Genomic DNA, 8,131 nt, shown 5'->3' on the forward strand with positions numbered 1-8,131 from the left:
ATCTATTATCTTGTCACCTTCGTTGACGTCGTGAGAGAGCTTGGTCAGTTCGTCGGATCTCATCAAGTTTTTCAGGTTCGTCGAAAGGCTCACTGGAAAAGTCGTCAGAGAGCTCGTCAGATAAATCATGAGCGTCGTCTAATCTCGCTGTAAATCGTCATCAAGGTCGTCAGATCTCGCCGGGAACTCGTCATCATCGCCAAATCTTGCTGTAGCATCGTCGGATCTCGCCACATCTTCTTCGCTGGATCTCACCGTACAACTCAGCATCACAGGATCGTTTTGATATCGCCGGAATTAGTCACCGGAGAGAGTTGGCATCGAACTTTTTCACCGGAGTATATGACGATGACGATGAGATTTGGAGAGGGGAAGAGAAGATAATATGCTGTGTATATGAGGGTATAGTAGTCTTTCATCTCATTAAAATTTAATAGTAAAGTTGGTTAGTGTATTTTTGAAAAGTGGTATAAGAAAAGTGGTATTTTTGGCAATTTCCCTAAATCCAACTAGAAGTTGTTCCAATGGTATAATTTTTTCTATAATCCCAAAAATAACCTTGATTAATCATATTATCCTAATAATTAAATATAATATTCTAATTGTTATAAAATAGAGAAAAAGAAGACAAGAGAAGAGAAGAATTGATGTGTCTTATTCCATGAGTAATGAGTCCCTTATATAGAATTACATAGCTTGGAGACAAAGTCTAATAACTTGGAGTAGGAAACAAGTAAAAAATCTAGAACATTCCATAATAGACATCACACAATATTACTTCCCCTTGATGTCTATTATACAAGTGCTTTCAAAACGATGTAGATGCTACCTCGTTAAAAACCTCAGCAGGAAAAACCCAATGGAAAAATCATGGTTAAGGGAAAAAGAGTGTAGCGGGTAATAACTTCCCCTCGTGTGTACATACGTCAAGATCATTGAGATGATGCAATCCAACAAGATGAGTTAGCTTCTTGAAAGTAGCATCGGGTAACGCCTTGTGAAAAATCAGCCAAAATTTCCACTTCAACAAACTTGTAGGACATGAACATTGCCACTCGTCCTATGCTCTGATCTCTTATTTCACTTTTCTTGATCTCAAAGACTTTAGATCAATGATAGACTTTAACTTTGAAATTATAATAATCTTTTTGGATGTCTATCATTTATGTGTTCTTTGTTGCCTCGTTAAAACCTTTTCATGGGAAAACCTAATAGGATAAAAATCATGATAAGGAAAAAGAGTACAACCATACACATTTTCATATTTCTTCCCCTGAAAGCAATATCTTCAGGATATGCATTCCAATCAAATAAATTTCCTTTGAAATTAGAATATCATAATAAACTCTTTCTATTAGAGTATTCAAGATCTATGGACTTCTGGTCCACAATTCTCATTTGATATAGTTAATAATTTCTTGGTCTATTTAGACTTCAAGCCAAACATCTACATACAGTCTTCTGGACATTCGCCTCGTACATACGAGTTATTCATTCATAACTATAAAAGTTATTATTATGACTTTCTTTCTTTCTTGTCATATGAAATTACATCTTTCAGTTATGAAAGAGAATAATTACTTGCTTAAATAACGTATGGCAAGGGACGTGTATGGCTTTAGTTCCAATACCTTATGGTCTAAACATATCCATAAGACTATCCGACTTAGTATTGCTTGCCATATCAAGGTGCCAATCATATCAATACAGTGTACTTTTGATCGGATGTTCATAAGCCTTAATGGTACTTATGTAAAGCCTTTAACAATGCCATATCCATTTGGATTCGACCAAACATTCTTCTAATCACTTTCCTGGACCATTATGGTTCCCTTTTATCCACTGATATAATCATAAGGGCTCGTGCTTACATTGCAGTCCCACAGTGTAATCTTATTACTTAAACATCGCAGTCCAACTTTTCTTTGATGGTGTCTCATGACCATTTTTACCATTTGCTATATCTTTAAACTATGCATAATGATAGTTGATACCTTAAAACCATATCATGTTTTGGTTGGCATATTATTCATCTCTCATGGATGATTGGACTGGAATGAAACCGAATATGACCTTTGATTGTATGGTCTTTGGCGTGAGCCTTAATGGTTCTCTTTGTCTTTCTCTGTGATCATCTTATATGTCACTTAGGACGTGCTGATCTCACTCATACACATGTCTACGGCTATGGTCTCTGCTGCAAGTCATTGCAGTCTGTATCATATGTAAAACATAGCCTGTTTTAGTAGTATCTCTTCATGACCAGTCATATATATGATCATCTTAAAATATTTAATAATCTTTTAAGATAACATCTCTTGTTCTAGATGTCTAATTTGGAACACATAACAATGTAGTCTTTTCAAGATCTTTCTTCCAAACAAACAATTTACTATAACTCTTCAAGTTTTCAATTTTATTCAAATCAATGATTATATTGATTCATAATCTCTTGATAATACAAATGGATGTACTGATTAACTCTAATATTTCATATATCCCATAAAACATATTTCGATCGAATAGCTAGAGTTCCTGGGAACATGATTTTTATATCATCAATCCTATTCAAGGATTATATCTCTTAGGGATTATCAGTTTCCAATGGGTTGTATAGTTCAAGTTCTTCATTTATTGCCAGACTAGTAAGAAACTTGAAAGTAGTTGCATCTACCATATGAGACTATGTCTCTTCACAATCAATTTCATATTGATCTTACTTTGGTGCAACCACATTTCTATCCCATTTATTTTACATCTTCTAGTGTATGGACTACTGGTCCAAATACATCTCTCTTTCACAAGAGTTTGTATCTTTGTCTATTACTTCTTATGATTTGGCCAATCATTCTGTGTGTACACTTTTCAATAGACTTTATTTCATGATCCTCTTTTCTCATTTATCATGTGTCTACTGGACAACATTACTTGTGGCAAAATTTCTTCGAGAAATCTTACTTTTAAACTTGAAATCCAATATAGTTAGATTTATTTATAGACTTCAGTCTTATAATTTTTTAGATGCAAAATACATAATAAGCTTTAGATAATCACTTCTGGTGATTATACCTTTCTTTGGATTTTTCTCCAAAACTTATGTATCTTTTAAAGTCAAGCCTTAAACATAATACTCTTACATATATAATGGTAATAAAATATAATAGATAAGATAAGAAATTAATCTCATATTTTGAATACACTAAAATTAATATGCTTTTAGGTAGACAATAAATTATATGCAGCCGTAAAGCATGTTAAGCGTATGATGATTAATGTTTAAATGCAACTATAATATCTCAAACGAATTCATAACTGACCATTAAAATAAATGATAGATTAACATATTACTTTACGGATGAAACTCACTAATTAACCAAGCACATGTTAGATAAATCAAATATTAAATATCTATCTTATTAAAATAGAAGTACACTTTAAAATTAACTCTAAGACTTTTAAAATATTTACAACATAATGTCACTGAAGTAATTAATAAACCTAATTTTGAGGATTTTGTCTTTTCCTAATTTAATGCATAATTTCTTAAATTGATTCTACAACAAATTCATGATAAATCTTAAATCTAATGTATATTAATACTATAAACAAGTAGATAACCTCTTTCCATAATTATGTAATACATTTTAATTTAACAAATTTAAAGTGAAAGAAAATATTTATACGGAAAAAATATTTTATGCGGGTCACGGGTCAAACTATAGAAATAAACAATAACATCGCAAAATTATTTTTCTTTAACAAATTATTTTTAATAGAAATTATATTTCAAAATATTTTATATATTTTATGTATTTATAAATTTATTTTATTTGTTTTAATTTTTTTTTAAAGATTTTGGAATTGGAAAAAATTATGACCCATCCCTATATGATTTTAGTTACGATAATTAAAATTTATATCAGAATATTTTATTAGACTTATAATTACAATACATATAATTAAATATTACAAATACATATAATTTAATATAAACAAAAAACTAAAAACATAAAATAAATACCCGCCCGGTCGGGCGGGTCAAGGTCTAGTCTATACTATTTAAAAGGAAAGCAGTCTTGAAAAGTCGACTTATACAAGTTGTTTTGGATCTTTTCCTTTAACTAAAATATTTTTGGTCTTACCTAATATTTCTCTAACTAAATGTACTATCTTATATATAGATGGCATTAGTTTTTATTATTGGGCCCATAAAAGAGGATTAATATTTACATGCCTAATTATAAAAGTGATGCTTAACATATTATATGTGCCTATTGACGAACCAATAAGTCTAAAACTTAACATATTATTAATTGTACAGTAAACATATTTATAACATAGTATAACGTTCGTGTTGCTACCATATATTTCCCTAATCGTATTGAATTTAAAGATAATTGTTTTTAATATATTTGCATACATGCTCGATTTAAAATTATATGTGCACAACACACTATAATATATGTTTAATATTACAAATATTTACAAAAATGAAAATATAGAAAGAAAATAAATGTAATATAAATATTTGTCTACGGTATAAAATTCATGGCCAGGACCTCTGATATATATTATTTGTGCATCTCCATCTCAATAGTAAATCGTATAATAATATATTGTTTACTGAAAAAATATAATCTGAATATCTACACTATGATACTTCATATTCATATGATTTTATGATCATTTGTATTTTTTTATAACAAAAAAAGTAAACCAACAAAATTTTCATTGTAATATTTTTAACAGTTTTTAAGAGTTTGTGAACAAAAAAAAAAAGATTTTAACAGTTTTAATAATTTATAGTTGTTTTAAAAATTCAAAATATAACATATAAGAAAAAACTATATTTTATTATATATTTAATGTGATTGTTTAAATTTTTTAACATCACAAATTAAACAAAAAGATGGAGAATGTAAAATTATTATCAAATATTTATTATTCAAAATTATTAATTGTCATATATATATATATATATATATATATATATTACTCATATTAAATAATTATGTAGCTTCTGTTTAAGAAAAGAACGAAGAATATTTTTTATGCATTATTAATCAATTTGATAATTAATTTTATAAAAAGAATAATATATATTTAGATGGACCAACATATTTTTCTTATAATTCCGAAAATCATCGTGGTGATGACACGTGACTATATTCAAATGTTATAATGTTCCTCAATTAATATATAAGGGATAATATTCTAACTTTGTAAAAAGATGAGTACTTTGGGTATCTGATGGGTCTCACATATGATCTAAACCAGACCCAAAATTTACGGGGTCTTAAAATAATCAATAAGTATTTAGTGGATCCGAACCAAATCTATATTTTCGGTTTCGGTTCGTGTTTTGGATCCAAATAAAATGCACAGACCTAAAGATTTACATAAAAGATATACATGCAAAATTTGAAATAAACTAATATATAATTTATATAATTGTACAAAATTATATGCTTTAATATTTACAATAATGTACAACAATCAAAAAATACTAATTCATATTAAACTGTTTATAGTTTAAGAAAAACCCGCGCTTTCAAAGCGCATGTCAAAATCCGGTTATGTCATTAAATGAACGAAACTTACTGAAGTCTAACTTTATAAGGGATGAGTATGCAATGAGTCATCCCATAATAAGCATCGCGTATTAGAAAAATAATAATAATAAGAATACATACGAGTATAAACCATAATACAGTTTGAGCATTAGCTTATGATCATCGACAAGATCTTTCTTTTTTAAATCAAACGATTTTCTTTCCTTAAAACAAGGATAGATCAATATTGTTGACTAAAGCTCCTAAGCTTATATGCATGAATCAATTCTTACAAATCATGAATTGATAATAAATATAATTTGAAGAAGGATTAAAAAAAAACAGAATTAGAATCTATACCTATTAACTCAAAATCGCTAGAGCTTCGTACTGATAACATGTTTTAAGTAAAAAAGGAATTAGAGAAAAGAAGAAAAGAATTGATGTGTCTTATTCCATGAGTAATGAGTCCCTTATATAAGATTACATAGCTTGAAGTCAAAGTCTAATAACTTGGAGTAGCAATCAAGTAAATCTAGAACATTCCATAATATATATCACACAATATTCATAACACTAATTAATTTTTAAAGTTTAGTTAGAAAAAATGGAAAACGGTAAAGGAAGAAAAATAAAGAAACAAAAGAGAAAACGAATTAGGGAATAGGGCGTAACATAATTTTCTCCGCCTTACTCTCTTGACATCTCTCTCCCGACACGAACAGGATGGAGATCCTCTGTCTTCTCCGGTGAATCAGAGCTCTTCTCTGCCTCTCCGCTTCTCTCTACCTCTCCGCTTATCTCTGCCTCTCTGCCTTTCTGCTTCTCTGCTTCTCTCTACCACTTCGCTTCGCTCCGCCTCTCTGCTTCTCCACCTCTCTGCCTCTCTCTTTCTGTGACATCGATTACTTCTCTCTGCCTCTCCGCCAATATCTTTCTCTGACATCGTGTTCACCTAAGGTATTATCTCCAAGCTTTATATTTCTTCTCAATGTTCCTCGATCCGTTTATTGTTAGCATGTGTGTATGTGTCTGTGTTCTTCATTTGTAGTTTGGTCAATTGATTTATTTTCTAAACAATTTGGTTAACTGACATGGGATATGACTTCGATCAATTGATATTTATTTTGTTTGTCATTTGTGAATTGTCTTAGCCTTGTTAACAATTGTAATGAACCAATTTCGTTTGTGATTTGTTGATTATGTAAACCAATTCCCTTCAACAATGATAGTGTTTGTGTTTGTGACTGACGATTTTTTTTTTTTTGATTTTTGTGTTTGTTTGATTTTGTTTATCTTAGGCTGGTTAATTGATTTTGTTTCTGAACAGACTGATAATCTTTGTGTCTCTGACTTTAGAATTTGTTTGATTTTTCTCTTGTGTTTGTCTCTGTTTCACTGTGAAGTTTGGTTCTTTTACTTAAATCAATATCTTATGCTTCTCTGCTTGTGTCAATTTGATCCTTTCTCCTTTTTGTTCTAATACGCTTCTCTGCTTGTGTCAATTTGATGTATTCAGTTGACGCTTGGTGGTGAAATTGAGTTTGTCTTCAGCCTGTACGCCTCTCTTTTTCTCCGACATCTCTAGCAGATAAGGTATGTTCTGTCTGTAAAATTTGTTCTTTGACTTGAATCAATATGTTCTGTCTCTTAGGTTTGTTTCTTAGACATAAAGTAAAATCAAAGTATGTTCTCTTTGACTTTTGCTTGCTTTGTCTCTGTCTTTTGTTTTTGTTCATATGTTTTATTTCACTGTAAATTATGTTTAAATATTGAAAGATAAATAACTGTGTTATGAATTTGTTTGAATGTGTAAGATAAGTCAATATCTTATGCGATTTCAATCAATATCTTCTGTTTTTTTTGTTATAAATTTGACTAAGATCACGTGGGTTGTTATAGGTCGTTCTGAACTTGTTCTTAATGATTGTTCTTATCTTGATCAAAATTGTTTGACTAATTTTTTCTAAATCTTTTGTAGATATGGAGCTACAGCTACCAAAACGACTGTATTCTGAAGGGTTAGAACCTCACGTCAAGAAGATCAACAACTGCTGCCGCATGAAACCTATCAGGGATCTGAAAGAAGCTATGTCTTGAGTACGATGATGTGAGGGTCAATCCTGTGTTTAGACATATCATGGCTATTGCGGAAAATAAGCTCAAGTTTTCGGGGACACTAGTGGACAGTGCCGTGCGAAGGAGTTTTGAGGCCTAAGGCAAATTTGGTGTTTTTTTACAAATTCTAATTAGTTTTTATAAAAAAATTAAATTATATATAGTTTGTAAAAGAACTACAGAATAAAGTTAAGACTTGGGTTCACCCCCTATGGTGAATCTTCAAATTCACCACCTCCTTAATAACCAATCAAAGTGCCAACTAGACTAATGATAAAATAAGTAGAAAAAGATAATATCATATTTAATAATGCTAATGTCAATATTTAATTCCTAAATTCAAACTATATACCCTAAAATCAAATTCTAAACCCTAAATTTTAAATTATAAACCCAAACTCTATACCCCAAACTCTATACTCTAAACCTAAATCTTAAACCCTAAATCCAAACCATAAATC

General features: G+C 30.0%; 1 long non-coding RNA gene across 1 annotated transcript; it reads left to right on the forward strand.

Moving 5' to 3' along the window:
- Window positions 1–6,156: 6,156 nt before the first annotated feature.
- Window positions 6,157–7,901, forward strand: LOC108834067 (uncharacterized). The gene is made up of 3 exons (XR_001946803.2): window positions 6,157–6,512; window positions 7,072–7,148; window positions 7,534–7,901. It is a non-coding gene; the product is annotated as an uncharacterized LOC108834067 (long non-coding RNA).
- Window positions 7,902–8,131: the final 230 nt, after the last annotated feature.

This window comes from Raphanus sativus, unplaced genomic scaffold, assembly GCF_000801105.2.
Source record: "Raphanus sativus cultivar WK10039 unplaced genomic scaffold, ASM80110v3 Scaffold4185, whole genome shotgun sequence".
NCBI classification, from domain to species: domain Eukaryota; kingdom Viridiplantae; phylum Streptophyta; class Magnoliopsida; order Brassicales; family Brassicaceae; genus Raphanus; species Raphanus sativus.